Raw genomic sequence first — 19,780 nt, forward strand, 5'->3', positions numbered from 1 at the left:
GTATATCCATTCAATGAAATATTATTCAGTAATAAGAAGGATTGAGTTGCTGATACTTGCTACAGCTTGGATGAACTTTGAACACATTATGCTAAGTGAAAAAAGCAAGACACAAAAGAACATATGTTATATGATTCTATTCATATGAAATATTCAGAATCCATAGAAATTCATAGGCAAATCTGTAGAAATGGAAAATAGATTAGTAGTTGCCAGAGGTTGGGGAGGAGGGAATGAAGAGTGACTGCTAATGGGTATAGAGTTTCTTTTGGGGGTGAGGAAAAATGTTCTGAAATTAGATAATAGTGATGGTTGCACAACTCTATGAATATACTGAAAACCATTGAATTGTACACCTTTAAAAGGGTGAATTTTATGGTATGTGATTATATCTCAATAAAGCTGTTATTTTTAAAAATCTGTTACATATGTATAGTGTTCCATAGTTCCCAAAGCTCTTTCATAAGTTTTGTCAAGTGTATATTAGGTAAGGTGCCTACAATTCAATAAATCTACTTGTTCTCTGCAGTTTCCTTAAAAGCAGTGCATTTGGAGGAATTATTAGCTGGATTTCAGAAGCCTTATGATTTCTTGCCCACAGTTCTAGAAAGCATTCACTGTTTAGGATAAAGAAATATAGGCATGGAAAATCTTCTTAAAGTTAGATAAAAACAACACAAGAATTTGAGAGAAGAAAAATTCAATTATAAACTGTGATAATTAATCAAGAATGAGGAGAAATTCTGAAAATTTTCTAAATATAATAATGGGCTTATTAGTGATGCACAGATGAAAGGATGAGGTCAGAGGCAATGATAACAATCTCCAAATTTGAGATTAGTGTTAAAAGCACTTGTGTGCAAAATTGCTGTAAACTTCAAATTAATTCCACACCATTAATTTCCAAGTGCTCTGAGCCACACTGACTGTAGGAGACAGACTTTTGTTGGCAGCTGAGCCAGCTGGACTCAATTACTTGTTTCATTTTTTTTTTTTTTAAACACCAATGTTTTCTTTTAAAAAGGAGGAGAAAGATTTTTGATCAGTTATCTTAAGAAGCCTTTTTCATCTAAGAAATTTACATTCTGGCTGCTTGGTAATGTCTGTTTTTATTTGCAGCAGAGTTTCATCCTCACTCTGTAGCATTATTTGTCCAGGGGGTTTGGAGGTATAGACAGGGGAAAGTAGACCATATTTCAAGAAGCTGTGACAATCAGAATTGTGGGGAGAAGCTTTGAGGAGTGACAGTGGAACTAAAGCGCACAATCCCTCTCCTTCCAGGCTTATTGACAAAGATAGAAATGGAAAACAAGAATGAAAATACACCAGGGCAAAACCAAAATGGAATATCTTCAGTGTGCTAAATAATAGTAATACATTATGTAATAATGTGTTAACATATTATATCATAAATATTACTTATATAATTATAATTAAAATATAATAATAATATAGTATAAATAACCTACATTTATTGAGAACTTACTATGTGCCAGGCACTGTGCTAAGCCTTTTCCAAATGTTAACTCATTTAGCCTGTGAAGAAGGTATTTTATAATTCCCATTGTACAGATAAGGAAATTAAGGCACAGTGAGTTTACATAACTGGCCAGAGTCACAGAATTAGGAAGTATTTTTCTAATATTTGCAGCAGTTGTCAAAGCTTATTTCCTTTTGCCTTATGAGAGATACTAGTTTACAGACCGATTAATTGTAATGAATATTTGGTGTAAAAGGCAAGCATTTTGTGATTGAAAAGTGTTTATTTTTTAATTAATGACATTTAATAGGAATTTCCTGAAGGCCTAGAAACTGTAAAAAAAAAAAAAAAGAGAGAGAGAAAGGGAGAGAGAGAGAGAGAGAGAAAACCTAATGAGATCAATGACTCAAACATTTATCTGGTGATTTGGTGGGGTGTCTACATACATTCATTCATTCGCTTGTTTACTTAATGAACAATTATTGAGCCTCTATAGCATGCCAAAAATGGTAATACACAGAAAATATCATGGTGAGAGTGGTAATCAAGTGGAAGAAATGAACTAAACTTTTAAACAGATAATAGCAAAACAAACTAATTAAAACCAGTTTTAGAAAAAAAACAAATACTTAATGTATGTCATACATAAAAAGTATTTTAAGATGTTTTATTGTATAATAAGTACTTTAAAATGAGGGGAAATCCCAAATGTTTCTTAAATATTTGCTTTAATATTCTTAATGTGTATCCAGAACAAATTGCAAATTTTAAGAGTGAAGAGTGTATGTTAAATGTTGAACTAACACTTTGTTCTAAGCACCTTACAGATTTTAACTCGCTTAATACTGACAACAGTTAATGAACTAAGTTCTTTGATCATCTCCATTTTATAGGAGGAGAACCTAGGGGCACAGAGAGGTTAAGTGACTTGTCCAAGGTCACATAACTAGTAATGATAGAGTTGGCACTCTCTGTCCAATTTAATATGATAAAATGTATTGACATGTAATGTCATGCAGGTTGACACAAAGTGCAGAAAAGAGGTGCTTCTAAACTTTTCTGAAAGTGGTCAGGAAGGGCTTCAAAATGGAGATGACAGCTTGAAAGAAAAGCTGTATTTTGGAGGCCCTTAAACAGGCAGCTTGGAGAGAAAATGGATCCTGGTACAAATCAGACAAGGGTATTCCCAACTTCACAACTTTTAGCCAATCAAGTGTCTGTCCATAGTTTCACCTTCATGAGAGAGAAATTTGAGTGAAACTGTAATCTGTCGTCTCACATGACATTTTTATCGCCCGCTTAACATTTCAAATGAAACATTTTATTGCATTTGATGTTAGTTAAACACTTAACATGTACTCTTCACGCTTACAATTCGCAATGTGTTCTGATTATATTAAGCAAATATTTAAGAAACATTTGGGCTGTTTTTCCATTTTTAAGTATTTAATCTGTAATAAACATATAGCATGTTAAAAATACACTTCATGTACAGTATGTGTTAAGTGTTAAGAATATATTTTTGAACTGCCTTATTTGAGCCTGTCAGACTTTCCATTACAACCCCTAATTTAAGAGGTTTTTCTTAACCAGCCATAAAAATCTCTTCATGCCAATATTACAGGTAAAATATCTCTCCTTCCAGAAGCATTTTTTAGTTATTGGTGGTTTATTTTTGGTATTAATACATTTAATGAAAAATTGACTTTGTGAAATTAGACATAAATAAAGGTTATTCACATAGGATATTAGTGCAGTTCTCTCTATACTTTTTAAATAATTTTTATATTAAAGGCATCTGGTTAGAAATCAAAGACCTCACCCCAAAATTGTGGAGAGAAAATGAAACATGATTGAGATGAGTATTATCTGCATATTTTCCAGATTATATTAAAATTCAGAATCAAGGATATGAAAAGAAGGTTATGGACACTTCTCAGATGGTCTCAGAAACTTCATGAGCATATAATAATGCAATTACATTAGTTTAACGTGTCTTACATAATTTCCAAATGGATTTCACATCCCTTCTCTTACCTGCTCTTCAGGATACCAAGAGGTGAGAAAGCACTTGTCATAATTACCCCCATCTTTCAGATGGACAGGCAAGGTTTGGGGAGAAGGTAAGTGGTTTGTCCAAGGTCACACAGCCAGTTATTATCCAGTGATGCTGGGATTTGAACTCCAATCCCTTTGTTTATGCCACATGACTGCCCACAGGTTGCAAGAGTTTGAGCCCATGTGTGACTTGGTGTTTTTATCTAGTTACTTTTTAATCTGGTATAAATCTTAAGACTTTATAAATTAATTTAAGTAAAATTCAACTAGTTAGTTACAGCTAAATAACTAGATTTTTTTCTGTTACTTTTCATTTTTAGAATCAAGATCACATCAAGAATCAAACTCAAGAAGTTTCTCCCCATCTTGTTCAACCCATCTAGACAATGACCTAAAGTTCAAAGGCATCCTGCATAGCACACTGTAATATCTTTTCTAACTATGTTCACAAGTGGCCTCCAAATGTATATATCCATCCCACCCACTTAGATTATAGATTCTTTGAAAGCAAGAACTTATTTGCCTTTGTGTCTTTCACTTTTCTATTCTTACCCATCCAACGTCTTGCACAGTGACTGGCATATTATAGGAGTTTGTTAAATGTTTCCCAATGAGAGGAATCAATAGAAGATCACAAAGAGAACAGCTGCATGCATTATTTCATGGAATATTACAGATGGAAGGCACCTCGATTATCCATGCCAGCATGGTGAAGTGACTTCCTGGCTTCACCAATCCCACAAGACTCTGCATAATAAAGATTCCATGAACAGATAAGTTTGGGAAGTATTCCCTTCACAAGAAAGAAATGTCATGGGAGTTCCTTGAGTGTAGTACTGGCCTTCTCTATGTTCTCTCTTTGGAGCAGGCTGACTGTGGAGGGCCAATGGTCTCTGCTGTCATCAAGGCAGTTTGACCTCCCACTTGCCAGGTCAAATCAGCTCTGCCTATGGCAATGCTAGTGTGGTAGCAACTACCTGTCCTGGGCGCAGGACCCCTTGGCCCTTATACTGAGCTGTCTGCACCATCTTTTAGCTGTAATTAAAGTGATATTTTGGCCCATGTATGTCATATTCCTTAATTTTTTTTATTTTTTATTTTTCCATTTACCCAGAACCCAAATGGGGAGAAGAAATGCTATTTATTTTTGGTACCCCTAAGCCCCAACAGAGAAAAATATCTAAAGTCCTCTGTAGTCAATTGCTCTTCTTTGAAACCCATCTTTTTTCAAAGTGTACCAAAAATATCCTCAGGCCTTCAGAGTAATTATATTTATGATCATTCATTTTTTCATTAGTCTAGAGCAAATATTGTGGGAACTCAAGAAAGATGATGTTCCAAAGTCAACCTCAAGTTTGGAATTGCAAGAAAGAACCACAGATTAAAATGGAATTGGAATCAACTGAACCCTGGATACTCTCTCTAACGAGAGCTCAGTACAGGAACCACATATTATACTGTCTTAATATACAGCCTTAACAAGTTAGGTGGGCTGGACCTAAAATCATACCTAGAAGACTTAGCCGCAAAGGCAAGGAAAACTTCAGGACCCAAGAAGGGAAACCAAAATTCAACGGAGGCATTGACACGGTGTGAAATGTTTGAATGTTGATTTCTAATTCAGACATAATGTCAAATAGTAAAAATGTCCTGACTTCATTCATTGACTCAACAAATATTAATATTTACTGAGTGCCTGTTATGTTTCAAGGACTGTTGGAGCCTTTATAGATGCAGCAGTGAGCTAAAGACAGAAATCCCTGCCCTCATAAAGTTTGCAATCTAGTGGGAAGAGATAGACAATACAAATACAATAAGTAAGGTATATAGAATATTAAAAATTTACATGATATGAGGAAAGTAAAGCAGGCAAGGCAGATAGGGAACACAGGGGTGTTGTGATAAAGTGAGGGAACTGCAATTTTAAATGAGTGACTATAGAAGATCTAATTGAATGTGACATTTGAGCACTTGAAGAAGACACAGATGACTAAATCAGGATTCTCAAGCAAAGAAGTGAAAAAATACACGTCATGAGTGGGGGTGTACTCAGCATGTTTGGTAAGTAGAAAGGGGCTGTTTTAGTCAGCTCGACTTGCTATAACAAAATACTATAGCCTGGGTGGCTTAAAAAATAGACATTTATTTTCTCAGCAATTCTGGAGACTGGGACATCCAAGATCAAGGTGCTGCCAGATTTGCTCTCTGGTAAGGGCCATCTTCCTGGCTTGTCACTGTGTATTCACATGGTTTTTGCTCAGTGTGAGGTAGCAAGTTCTCTGCTGTCTCTTCCTGCAAGGGAACTAATCCCATTATAAGGGCCCCACCCCCATGACTTCATCTAACCCTGGTTACTTTCAAAGGCCCCATCTCCAAAAACTATCACATTGGAGATTAGGGCTTCAACATATGACTTTTGGGGGCACAATTCAGTCCATAGCAAGGAGACTATTACAGTTGGAGCTGGAGAAGTCAGTCATTAAAATCACCCCCCTCAAAGCCACCCTCACCTTCTTGCAGATCTCACTGTTGGTTGTCCTCTCCTGCAACAACCTCAGCCCTGTTTACATCCAGCTCACCCCTTTCTCTGTGGCTAGAGGAAACCATAGAACCATGTTCTCTGAATTCACATTAACTCATAGCTCCAATTCCCTGGGAATCACACTACATTTTCCTGCCATCTGTTTTCCACCCTCCAAGACAGCTGCTTCCTACCTTCTCTTTTCTCCTCAAACCCCCAACATCTTCTGCCTTCCTCACTCTCTGGCTACTTGTTTCATTAAAATAATCATTTAACAGAGAAAATAAAATGAAATCAGTTAACAGAGAACTCATACATGTGCTCCCAACCCCAGCACATCTACCAACCCTGAGCATTTGTTGTCACAGGTGACCTTTCTGTGCTCCTCTCTAAGGCCAGCCCCTTCCCTGGGCCTCGGACCCACTCAAGGACATCTCTCTAGCATGTCTTCCTTCTCTCTCCCACCTCAGTCTCACTTCCTTATTAGATTATTCCCATCACCCTTTAATTCCTCCACAGCTTTTCTTTATCTAAATAAAAACATTGAATTTCCTTTCCCTTCAAGCTTTGACTGCATGTCTCTGCTCACCTTTAGAACAATTCCCCATGAAAGAAGTATCAGTTTTCACTGTCTCCAAGTCCTCTCCTCCCATTATCTTCTTTTTTTTTTTTTTTTTTTTTTTTTACCATTCACGGTATCTCTTACTAATAATTTGCATACAGTACAATTATCTCTTTTTGTTGTACTTTGCTATGAGTTCTAACATACGGCCACAATCATGAAACCACTACCACAATCAAGATACAGAACAGCTCCATCATTCCCCAAAATTCCCTCATGCCCCTTTTTTCGTCATCTCTTCTTTCACTCCAGGCCCTGGCAACTAGTGATCTGTCCCTATGGATTTACCTTTTCTAGAATGTCACGTAGATAGAATCATGACATTTGTCATCCTTGAGTCTTTCTTCCCTGTCTGTTTCAGTCCAGTTCCATCCCCATCCCTTTTGCAGCACTGCCTTGTCAAACTGACAACAGTCCTCCCAGTTGTTAAATCTGGTGTTGGAATCTCAGTCCTCATCTTATTTGATCTACTTGCAGCAGTGGACACGCCGTCTTCTGGAGCTGCCCTTTTTGTCTGGCTTTTCCAGGCTCTATACACACCTGGTATCTTCTCCTTTCTCACCAGCTGCTGCCCCTTGGTCTCCTTTGCTGGCTCCTCCTCATCTCCCCAACTTCGTCATTTTGGAGAGCATTCAAAGTTTCTCTTCCCCTATATTCAAACTCATAGCTTTAATCTATATTTGATGACACCAAAATTTACATTCCTAGTTTAGACCATTTCCTTTAGCTCTAGACCACCTGTTCAACTGCCTATTCAATCTCTCCCAGTACATCCATAATTGAGCTCTTTATGTTACCCCCTCTGCCCTTACCTTCTTCCTTTTGCAGCCTTCTTCATCTCACCTGACTCTAACTCCATTCTTCCTGTTTTCAAACCTTGGGTTCATCCTTGACTCCTCCCCTTCCTTCACATACCAACACCAATTCTGTATGTTCTATCTTTAAAATGCATCTATTCTTTTTAAATAACTTGAATTTGGACTTGAAAATTGCTATGGTCTGAATGTGTATGTCCCCCCCAAATTCACATGATGACATCTTCATCCTCAAGGTGATGATATTAGGAAGTGAGACCTTGGGGAGATGATTAGGTCATCAGGGCAAAGCCTCATAAATGGGATTAATGCCCTTATAAAAGAGGCCCCAGAAAATGCCTTGTTTCTTCCATTATGTGAGGACACGGAGAGAAGGCACCGTCTATGAACCTGAAATTGTGCCCTCACCGGACACCAAATCTGCTGGCACCTTGATCTTGGATTTTCCAGGCTCCAGAACTGTGAGAAATAAATTTCTGTTGTTTATAAGCCACCAGTCTGTGGTACTTTGTTACAGTAACCCAGACAGACTAGGACAAAACTTCTACTACTAAAAAATTTTAACGGCCATTAATTTTAATGGGAAAGTTATGATGCATTCCATCCCATCCCAAGATACTCAAATATTTTTTATATATCAATGTAAAAATGTTTATATAAGCAATAAACAGTAATGTGAAAGTAAATAACTGAAAACTGCAATTGTAGGGAAATGTAAAGCAAGTATTACTTACTGAACTCACCAAAGGAGGAAGAGCAGTCTTGCCAGTGTTATGGCAGCATATGAAGGAGGCATGAGGGTGTCATGCTTTGGAAAATCTATTCTTCTTTTGACATTATTTTCTTCATGAACTTTACCATTTCAACCTTATGGGCTCTTGAAAACAAACTGCTCTTGAAAATAAATGTATAGAACAAAGGAACATCTTCAGGGTAAAATAAAGGATAAATCTGAAATTGCTTAGAAACATTAGCACATGAAATGTGCACACAACAGACTGAGGAGTCTAAAAAGATACCAACCTCTTTGTTCCACTCACAAAGCATTTTCAGTTCCTGCAAAAGTGAAATGCAGTGTTAGTCATTCTATATGGTATTTGATGATTAGAGATTGTTGGGTCTATTAAATTGTGGAGCATGTCTTTGCCTGAAAGTGTAATGTTGCAGGATCACTACTTACAGCATGTTTTAGTTTGTTCTTAAGTAAAAAAATATATAATCTAAAAAAGAAGACATGTAAAATATAGGATTCTCTTTCAAGAGTTTTTTGGTGAAAAGTTGTAAACTGAAGAGTCACACTGTGAGGTAAAATTTAATATTCAGCCCAACACCCGATTAATGTTATTCCTAAATGTGTTCTTAGGTGATGATCAGTGAAACCAATTTGGTGGGGGAAGGGATGGGTGTATACATACATAATGAGTGCAATGTGCACCACCTAGGGGATGGACACGCTTAAAGCTTGGACTCTGGGGGCTGGGGGGGCAAGGGCAATATACGTAACCTAAACTTTTGTACCCCCATAATATGCTGAAATAAAAAAATAAAAATAAATAAAATTAAAAAAATTGAATATTCAGGATTCAATGCCTTCTCACGGCTTCCAACACTGACACCATTGTCTCTCACCGGGATTGTCACCAAGGCCTCCAAATCTATCTCTACAGACTCTTCCCAGCTTAGGAGCTACATCATGTCTCCCTCTGCTCAGGACCCTGTGGGTACTGCCCTAATACTCAGTACATGCCAAAGTCCTTATGCTGAGTCCTTATGGGAAGGGCCTGCAGCATCTTCCCTCCATCATTTCTGTGACTTTTTGCAACTTTGTTCTCCTCACTTATGCCACCTGGCCCCACTGACCTTCCTGCAACATCTCAAACACACCAGGTTTACTCCTCCCACAGGCCGTTTGCATCTGCTTTTCACTCTTGCTGATATGCTCATTGCCCAGATGTCTGCATATTTTCTTCCTTTGCCTTCTTCCAGTTGTTCTTCAAATAAAACCTCCTTTGTGAGGATATTGCTGATCACCCATGTAAAATTTTGGTAATCATTCAACCCTGATACTCTCTGTCTTCCTTGCCTACTTTATTTTTCTCGTTTTCTGATATCTTATAGAATCTATTTATTCATTTTGGTTACTCTTCCCAGGGGCCTTCTTCCTTCGCAGCCCTAAGGCTCATAGCACTAATGATAAGATCATGGGCTGTACTTTCCGAGACTTTGACACTAACTTCTACAGAAATCTGTATCTTACTCAAAGTATGAGAGCAGATACGTCTTAGCTCAATACTTGCCTTGACAGGTACATCTAACAGCAGTTAGCATATATGCTTCCACTTAACTTTCTATAATTTGTCTGTGTTTTACCTTCTTTTATGGTTTCCAGTGGGTTTTGAGGAAAAGGTATAGAAACATAAATGCTGTTTTAGTTATAGAATTTAGCAGGCAGTCATATCTCTGTTTGAAAAGTATTTCTATAAGTTTTATTTATTTTTTATTTAAGAAGAAATAGATAACCATCTGGATACGTTGCTGATTAAAATATGATAACACAGTGCATTTTCAGACTTCGTTGATCAGCAGAATCACCTGGTGGCCTTGTTAAAACAAATTTCTGGGACCCACTCCCAGGATTTCTGATTCAGCAGTTCTGAGGTGGGGCCTGATGATTTTAATTTCTAACACATTTGCAGGTGATGCTGATCCTGCTGGTCTGGGAACCATACTCTGAGAAACACAGTAATAATAAGATGTTTTCATTTTAGCTATGTCTAAAATTCTCTAAGAACTAAAACTGGGGGAAAATACTATAAAACATTGTAAGAATTCACCAAATCTCATGAGAACAATGGAAGACCTGCCATAACCAAAAGGAACACGTACAGGATTTCAGATGGGGCTGGTGTCGTGGAAAGATTCCCAGCCCCTCCTGACTTCTTTGGGATCTGGGTCTAGTTTGGGCCTCACTGGGAACTAGCACTATGACCTAGAATAAGTCCTGCCTGTGGCTTTCATGCTTGTAGAATGATGCTCTTGGACCATAAGCACTCATTACAATTGTATGTAAAGATGTATATTGTCCTGTGTATTTTAAAGCCCTTATCTCGTCACTAAATACAGGCATACATCATTTTATTTTACTTCATGTTTTTGCACTTGGCAGATACTGTGTTTTTTTACAAATTGAAGTTTTGTGGCAACATTGTTGAGCACAACTATCAGTGACATTTTTCCAATAGCATGTGCTTACTTCATGTCTCTGTGTCAGCATTTTTTAGCCATAAAGTATTTTTAAATTAAGGTATGTACATTGTTTTTTATACATAATGCTATTGCACACTTCATAAACCACAATATAGTATAAACATAAATTTTATATGCACTGAGAGACCAAAAAAATTTGTGTGATTAGGTTCATTGCAATATTCACTTTACTGTAGTGATCTGGAACCAAACTTGCAGTATCTTTAGGGTGTGCCTGTACATGATCTTTTAAAAAGCTTTTGTGCCACAAATGATAGCCAATTGATGAATGTAAAGCAAATATTATGTGGGTAAACTTGATCTTTTCAACATAAATGATCAATATTTATTTATTTATTTATTATTTTCTTTCAAACATGCTTTACAGAAAAACTCAATTTTTAACGTTCCTCCCAAGAGCTCTCCTGTTTCTACCTCTCCATGTAGCTGGACGCCAGAGGAAACCCTGTCACGACATAGAGACAGGAGTGGTGTGTCAGGCTGTGTGTTAGCTTCTTTGCTGGCTCCTACTAACTTCTGGTTATGGGTAGATCCTACCTCCTGGTTGGAGGCCATTGTGAATTCTCATTCTTGGCCTTCTCCCTCAGGGCTTCTGCAGAGGAAGTTCCTGCTTCTCCTCTCGGTGATTGCTCCATGAAGCTCAGCCTTCTTCCCTTGGTGGGTGGGCTCTCTATTTTGGCTCTTTCTGGCCTTGTGGACCCTCTGACACCCCTGCATTGATCATCGGGCTGAGTTCTTTGGGCTTTTCCATCCTGTGGCCTCTTCTGCGGAGGCCCTGTAGCCCATGCTCCTGGAACATGCGGTCAAGTCTCTCACTTCTTGCTACCTTCCTTGTCCCACACAAGGTCACGTGGGAACTTGCAGATTCCTTCATGTCACCCACCATCTTTGAGGAAAATTGTAGGTACCATTGTAGAGCCCCTCCTTTGGCCTCAGCCAAACCTCACTGTCACATGGCTGCAGTCTCCTTTTGTGTATCTTGGCTCTCCTCCCACATCAGCTTGTTTTTTTTCCTCCTTCCTGTTTGACATGAACTTACATATTCTTCCTTATCTTCTCTACACAATGGTTACAGGCCAATAGGGCCCAGACACTCAGCCATGTTTTTTTTAATATGTAAATGAAACCTTTGGAAATGTAAAGGAAAAACTCTCTTCATGAAAAGTAGACTGTCAAGACTATTATCTCTCTATGAACTTAAAAAAAATTAGTGTGGAATTGAGCAATGAATTCTTTGTTCTAGTTGGTCGCCACAATCTCCTGAAAGCAATGAATGGCATTGATTCATTGAGCAGAGGAAACTGCTAGGCAACATAGTTTATGGAGAAAGGAAAATACCTTGTTTTAATATTTTTTTGAAAATATTATCCCTGCTGCAAACATAGGAAAGTATACCTGAACAGGGAAACAGCAAAATCCCAGTGAGGCAGCAGTGGAGAGTTTTAACTGTGGCTAGAGCCAGTGGAAAGGCCACAGAAAATAAAGAAAATACAAAATCTGGAGGAAGCAAAAGTAATGGACAAAAATCTGAAACATGGAATTTAGAATGGAATTTGTCCTCTTCTTACGGCAAAAACTAAAACTAGAAATCCAAGAAGACCTCTTCTACTACAGTGCTAAGAGAGTATTTGATGCTTTTGTACATGCAACGAAACAAAGTACTAAGGTATGAAAAGGATTTCCTCAAGTAACCTAGAGTGCTTGAGCAACTTATAAGTACAAGTATAAACAATCAATAATTAAAGAACTTCCAAGATCAGATAAAAGGACAGGAATAGCCTGAGCATTACACAGCCTCTGTGGCAGATGACCTTCCTTCCTCTGGCTTGACTATGCAGTTTACAAATATCTGCGCTCATGCAATGGGAAAGGGAACTGGGGAGGCATTTCATCATCGTATCTAGTCTGTATATTTGATATCAATTCTGTACTTTCTCAGCTTATGTTTAATTTTTTTTAAACATGAGTGCTTGGAGCATAGCAGGCTTTTTCAGGAGAGCTACCAGAGATGTTTCTTGGATCTCTAAAACTAGCACAATAGATGTGAAAGTAGCATTATGCATTTGAAAGCAGGAAACTTTTCTTATCCATCTTCGTATGCCTAGTGCCTAATGTGGTGCCTGCCAAATAGCAGATGCTCAGTAAACACTTGATGAAGAAATCATATTATTTGGAAATCTATATAATAAAGAGCTTAGCACATGCTAGAAGAATAAACTCATAGAATTTGAGCATTGGAAGAAATTTTTGGATTCGTCTAGAGAAATTCAGCTGCCTCACTTTAAAGAAAATAAAATTGAGGCCCAAAGAAATTAGGATACTAGCTCAAGGTCTCCCAGGAAAGTAGTGACACAATTAGGACTGGAGCCCAAGTTTTTGATTCTTATTTTCATGTACTTTCTCCTCACTGTCTTAAAATGTACATTTTATTATTATTATTCAAGGATGGCAAGACCAACAGACAACTGCCATTGGAAAGACAGTTTGTTGTGCTCACAGATCCCAAGAGGAAGGGGCATGCCATTGCATAGGGGTCTACACCCAGAAGCACATGGAGAGAGAGATGTGGACAAGAGCCTATATTGTGGTTTCTGCAGGAAAAAATGGATGAAGCAGGGTAAGCAGGTTTAGGATTGGCTAGTTTGAATAATTTCAGTGGGCTCTGGGGCATAGGGCCTGTTCCTAGTTGTCTGGTACCTGGCCCTGGAGTGATTAGGGCAGGTGGATCCTGACCCAGTGTGAGAGCTGGATGGTGGAGGTGGGTGGGGATGTGGGCTCTGAATTGGTCGGTTTGCATTTGAAAGGTGTGCTCTCAGGCAAGTTGTTTACTATCTCTAGGAATTCGCTAACCCTGGGAGGAGTAGTCTCTCCAGTGTCAGCAAGGCTCAGACGTCAAAGTTTCAAAATATGGAAAATAAAAAGACAGGCTTAATACACTCACCACCTCGAGTTTCATAAGTCTTTGCTGTATTAAAAATTTAGTTCGGATTTTGTGGATTTACCTCCCATCTCTTCAGTACTGCACAATAAAATAATTAGAAAGAGGGGGCTTCCACATGAAGTTCTGAAGGATTCTGGGTCCTCAGAGCTATGAAAAATGTCTTTTGGATCATAATCTAGACAATCTTTTTTTGATTATTTATCTAAAACTAAAAGCAGGAAATGATTCATTTGATTTCTGCCAATCCTGGAGTGTAGCCACTTTCAGCTTAGGAAGAGCCGGCTTCCCTTGGCAGTCCTCACTTGTAGGATGATGAATGAAGTTCTATGTTTGGTGCTCGCTAAAATTTTATAGGGTCTAAAAAAGCAATTTATACATGCTTCAGGAGGTGGCTATATTTTTTCTTTTTGAGATAGCTCTTAGTCACAGCAGGACACTCAATATACACATATCACATCGAGAGGTCATTATAAAGGAAGCTTAAAACTTTGCTCTGTGCATTGATAAACATGTTCTTGGCTTCTACAAATCTGATTTGTGCTCAGAATCCAGCAAATAGGTAATAGCTGCATTCTGAATTTTCCCAGTTATTTTCACACCTTGGGAACCCATGACCTTCAATGGGATATTGTGAGAAAAAGAAACAAGTCAGCCTAACAAAAAACGTTCCTGGTTCCAAGAGTCAGTGTTGGTATTCACAAACAAGACAGGCAGGTTCTCTTTTCTTATAAATCTCAGGCATGGGTTGAATGGCCTTGCATGCTGACCAAATCAGTTAACTAAGTTGTTAAGGGTCAAAGCTCACCCAAAGAACAGTGGCCACGGGCCAAACCAACCACCAAGAGCTAAGTGATAAGCTCTCTAAACACTTGCAACCACCAAGCCTCATCCATATTGCATTTTTGTTGAGAGTTTTTGGTTTATTTTTTTTTTCTTTTTGAAATATCTAAGCAGTGGTCTCTTTTAATCAAGCTTCAAGACACTATCTAGATTATCTTCCTGGTTTCTATCACAAAAATGTTTTGGATTTTTTTTTTCCTTACCTTTTCAATTCTGAATACATGTTGTTACAAAGAACTACAAAAGAAGTCAGGAGATGAAGGGTTGAGGACCAGCTTCTTCCAGGCACTGGCTGAGGAGCTTCAGGCAAGTTACTACACCTCTCACAGTACTCATTTGTAGTATTAGGAACATAATATTTATCTGCTATTTAGAGCAAGATTATACAATAGACATTACATATAATATTGGTGTGTAATAATATGATCAAAAGCTTATGATAATTTTTGATTAAAAAAAATCTATGAATAATGTACATAGAGAATTATTTTAATTTATAAAAGGGTTGCTAGTAGTTTATCAAATTCATGTCCTTTTCCTTCTTGGTTCTCTACCATACTATGTTGCTCAGCCTTTCTTAGAGTTAGTTGTGACCATATTACTAGCTTACTACTTAATGTACTACCAACTTACCACTAAGTTCTAGACAATGGACTATGATAGAAAGTATTATGGCTACGGCCAGGTCCCTTGAAGATCTTCCAGCCCTTCTTCCCCAAGCCACCAATCTTAGAAGCCCCGGGTTAAGATGGCAAAGCCACAAGACAGCAAAAACCTGGGTCTCTGAACCATTGCTGGCAGGAGAGACACCCTCCAATCAGAGACTCATTCCAACTTTTCCTGAGGGAGGAAATAAAATGTTATTGTGTTGACCTACTGATATTCAAGGGGCTTCTCTATGACTGCACATAGCAATGCATTAACTAATATATTATAGTTTTTACTAAAATGCATGTACAAAACTATAGAGAGAAGGATGTGCTATCAGTTTCTTTGGGTGATAGGACTGCAGGTTTTAGCTTCTTAAATTTTCTTTATTTTGGATTTTTAAAGTCTTCTGTAAAAAAACATGTATTGATTTTTTTGCTTTCAGAAATTATTCAGAGGAGAAAAAAGAAAAAAGTGGCAGGCCATAAGGATCTAATCTGGTCATTGTCTGGGCAGGTGTACTCTCATTTCACATTCAATCAGTAAATGCTATTTGTATATGTACCTATGTGCTAGCTACTGGGATACTAAGAGTAGTAAAATATTACCCCACTGGATTACAAAACACCCACAGTATATCAAGGATTACAGCATGCAGTGATAAAGCCAGGTACTCTGGGAACACAAGGAAAGGGGACTGAACCCAAACCAAAGCAATTTAGATAACACTTTCTAGAAGGAAGGATGCCTGCACTAACTTATAAGCAGAGTATAACAGAAAAAAAAAAAAAAAGGAAGAAAAAAAAGAGGCTCAACTCTGAGAAACAGCACTCTGTGTTCTGGGCACTAGCTAAAGTTCTAGCCTAAAACTCTAGCCAGAGTTTTAAACCCACTGGTCTTATTTATTTTTGTTTCCACAATACTTAACACAATACCTGGTATATAGTTAGTGTACAGTAAATATTTGTCAAATAAATAATTAAAAATGGAAAATTTTCTAATAAGTGGTTATCCAGGCTCTTGCTTACACATCTCTTCTAATAGCAGGCATCTTGGAAGGCAACCCACCCAATCTCTGAGCAGCTCTGGCCACAGAAAACCTACCTTCTATTAAGCCAACCCAAAACCCAGTTTTACCAGAGAGCCAATTTGCATAAGAGGAATGGAGTGATGGTCTGAAAAGGTGAGGAATAAAGGGAAATAATTCAGAGCAACAGGACACAGGTTCACTTTGTTCTTATTAAAAACAATTAATACTTTGCTTTTCAAATGTAGTTCCAAGGCTGTTGAACTTGTGTGTGTGTGCACATAACAGACATTCTACAAGTGTAGTACTTGTGCTTTTTCTCATTTACTCCTTTTCAGGACTTGCTGAGCTCTGCCAAAGTTGGGGGAATTCTCTATTTTACAGACAAGGAAACCAAGGTAAGGGCCAAGGTGACTCAGTGAAATCAAACAGCCAGGATCTGAACCTATGTTTTTCCACTCTATTCCGTGTGCTATCAGAGAGCCTTCTCACTCTGGAGAGCATCTTAGAGTACTGCTCCACAGAAACATCCGGACAAAGCTTGCTGCACTATACAAAAGCTGCCTGATTCAGCAGCTGAAGTGAACAAATGATGGGCTCTGTCACTGCTACGTATGTCTTTTTTTTTTTTTTTTTATTTCATATACATTGTCCTTGTCCTGCCCATCCCCCCGAGTCAGAGTCCCAAGCGCGTCCGTTCTCATTCTCCAGACAGTGCGCCTGGCACTCATCATGTATTCATACCTCCATCCCCTCCCCCCCCCACCTCCCCAGGTCTGCACCTTCAAGCATGACCATTCCCCAGAGGGTGCGCAACGCACTCATCATGTAGGCATACACCCATCCCCTCCCCCCACCCCCCCATCCCAGTCTGATATCCAATTGGTATCCTTCCCCGATGTACATTTAGGTGATGCTACGTATGTCTTATTCTGGCTTGCTGCTTAACACGGGAGTTCGATGCTTTAACTCAAGCGTGAGTACTGGTGGAACTCATGCACCATAGCAAAGTTAACAGGGAGGGGATTTTGGAAAGGAGTATAGCAAGAGGACTCTAGGTGCAAGAGGACTGCTTACTGAGTGCTGGAAATGTGTTCTTCTTACCAACAGCAATAAGGCAGGGCTAATTGCTGGCAAGATCAGGAAGGCTGCTTTGATTTGGGCTTCTGAGCAGATACCCTAAAGCACCTCTGCTTTGACTGTCCAAGGGCCTTACTCTCCCAAGGACCAGAACCAGGACTGGCTGATCAAGAGACGCCAGCTGGGAGACCAGTAGGTCAGTAGGAGCAGGGAGCCCAGCAAATGCTGCCCTTTGTGGTGGGCCCTGGCCCTCATGTCCTCTGACTAAAGCCCAAGTCCCTCTGCTCCCCTTTCCTGCTGTTCCTCCAATGTGCTCTTCCATTCGGCATGAAACCTCACCCTGTTTCACAGCCCAGCAGTACCTGCTAGCTGGGAAAACATGGAATTGAGAAACTCAGAGCTGCCAAGACATTCTGGAAGAAACAAAGCCCTAGTGTGTACTATGATGGCTAATTAGTACTTTTCACAAGAGTGGAAAGCACAGTGTCTCTGAGGATGCACAACCCAGAAATGGTGAAAAAATGAAACGGGATCACATTCACAAATGTGATAAACCCCCATACCTGCAAAGTGTACTCGAGTTCCTGATGCTTTCCATATCCCCTATTTAATTTGATCTTTAATACATGTGGTAGGCAGAGCAAGTCTTATTATATCCATTATATAGATGAATAAACTGAAGCTGGAGAAACTAAGTGGTATGCATTTTTTAATCAATATTACTTTACTTTTACAAAATGTTATGGTTTAAACTGTGTTCCCCCCCACCCAAAAAAAAAACGATATGTTGAAGTCCTAACCCTCCAGTATCTCAGAATGTGACTTTATTTAGAAATAGAGTCATCACAGATGTAATTAGTTAAGGTAATATGAGGTCATATTGGAGCCGGGTGAGTGCCTAGTCCAATATGACTGGTGACCTTATAAAAACAATGCCATATAGAGAGACAGAGACACGCCCAGAGAAGGTGGCCATGTGAAGACTGAGGCAGAAATAGGCATTAGGTTACCATAAGCCAAAGAATATCTGGAGCCATCAAAATCTGAGAGAGTCAAGGAAGGATCCTTCTCTAGATGCTTCAGAAGAAGCAAGGCCCCACCGACTCCTTGTTTTAGACTTCTAGCCTCCAGAACAGTGAGAGAACATATTTCTGTTATTTTAAGCCACCAGTTTATGGTACTTTGCTGCAGCAGCCCAAGGACACTAATAAACCATATGACTTTCACTGACCTCCATATATAATATTGTAACTATTTTGACACAGACAAAGGAAGTATTTTTACATGCCAATTTTTCAGATGAAAAAACTGAGTCTCAGAGACTTACTGTTACTTGACAGTTAAGGGGTTGTCTTAGTCTGTTCAGGCAACTATAGCAAAATACTATAAACTGGGTATTTTATAAACAACAGAAATGTATTGTTCACAGTTCTAGAGGCTGGGAAGTCCAAGGTCTATTTGCCGGCAGAGTCAGTGTCTGGTGAGGGTCTGCTCTGATAGATGGCACGTTCTAGCTATGTCACGTGGTGGAAGGGACAAACAAGCTCCCTCAGGCCTCTTTTATAAGGGCACTAATCCCACTGCTGAGGGCTCCACCTTCATGACCTAATGAACTCCTAAGGGCTCCACCTCTTAATGCTATTGCATTGGGGATTAGGTTTCAACATATGAATTTGGAGGGGACCAACATTCAGACCATAGCAGTAGCAGAGCAAAGATGGAGCTTGTACAGTGCACAGCTAAACTTCTAAAAGGGGAAAAAATAAAAGATGTCACATATATATATATGTATGTATATATATGTGTGTGTGTGTTTGTTATGGGGGAGATGTGTGTGCGTGTGCGTGTGTGTGTGTGTGTGTGTGTGTGTGTGTGTGTGTTACAAATGGGCTCTGGATGAGAAAGACTGAAATTTTGTTATAATCCTTATACTGGAGAAACTGTCATTTAAAAGTTGCAAACAATTTTCTGCCCTCTCAGAAGTACAAACTCAACTTTATTTTTGAGGCCATTTCTCCCTTTGTTCTGGGATTAACAAAAGCATTTTAAATAGCCCTATTTGTTATGCAAATAGACTTCTTTTCCCCAACATGTCTTCCTGCCCACAAACCTGCAAGCAGATTCGTGTTCCTCCCACTCACGGTGAAGGGCTGTGTGCAGTGGGTGTGCACTCTGCCACACTGTGGGCTCCTAGAGGTCATCCCTTTGGAAGTCTGGGTTCACTGCACTTTGCTGGCATCCGTGGAAGACAACATGTAGGACAACTTGATGACACTTTTCAATCAACTCGTTGTCACACACAAGGAGACCCTTCCCAAATAGAGTGGATGGGGTTATCTTATGATGAAGATTATGATGAAATAGATGAAAAGTTTTCAGCTGTTGTATAAGAATTTTCTTTGGAAGGAGTTTTTCCTCACTTTAGGAACTAGAAATCACATCCATACTTAGCATTCGGAGTGAGTATATCTTAGGCTCAAA

The sequence above is a fragment of the Lemur catta genome, chromosome 4, assembly GCF_020740605.2.
Source record: "Lemur catta isolate mLemCat1 chromosome 4, mLemCat1.pri, whole genome shotgun sequence".
Lineage (NCBI taxonomy): Eukaryota > Metazoa > Chordata > Mammalia > Primates > Lemuridae > Lemur > Lemur catta.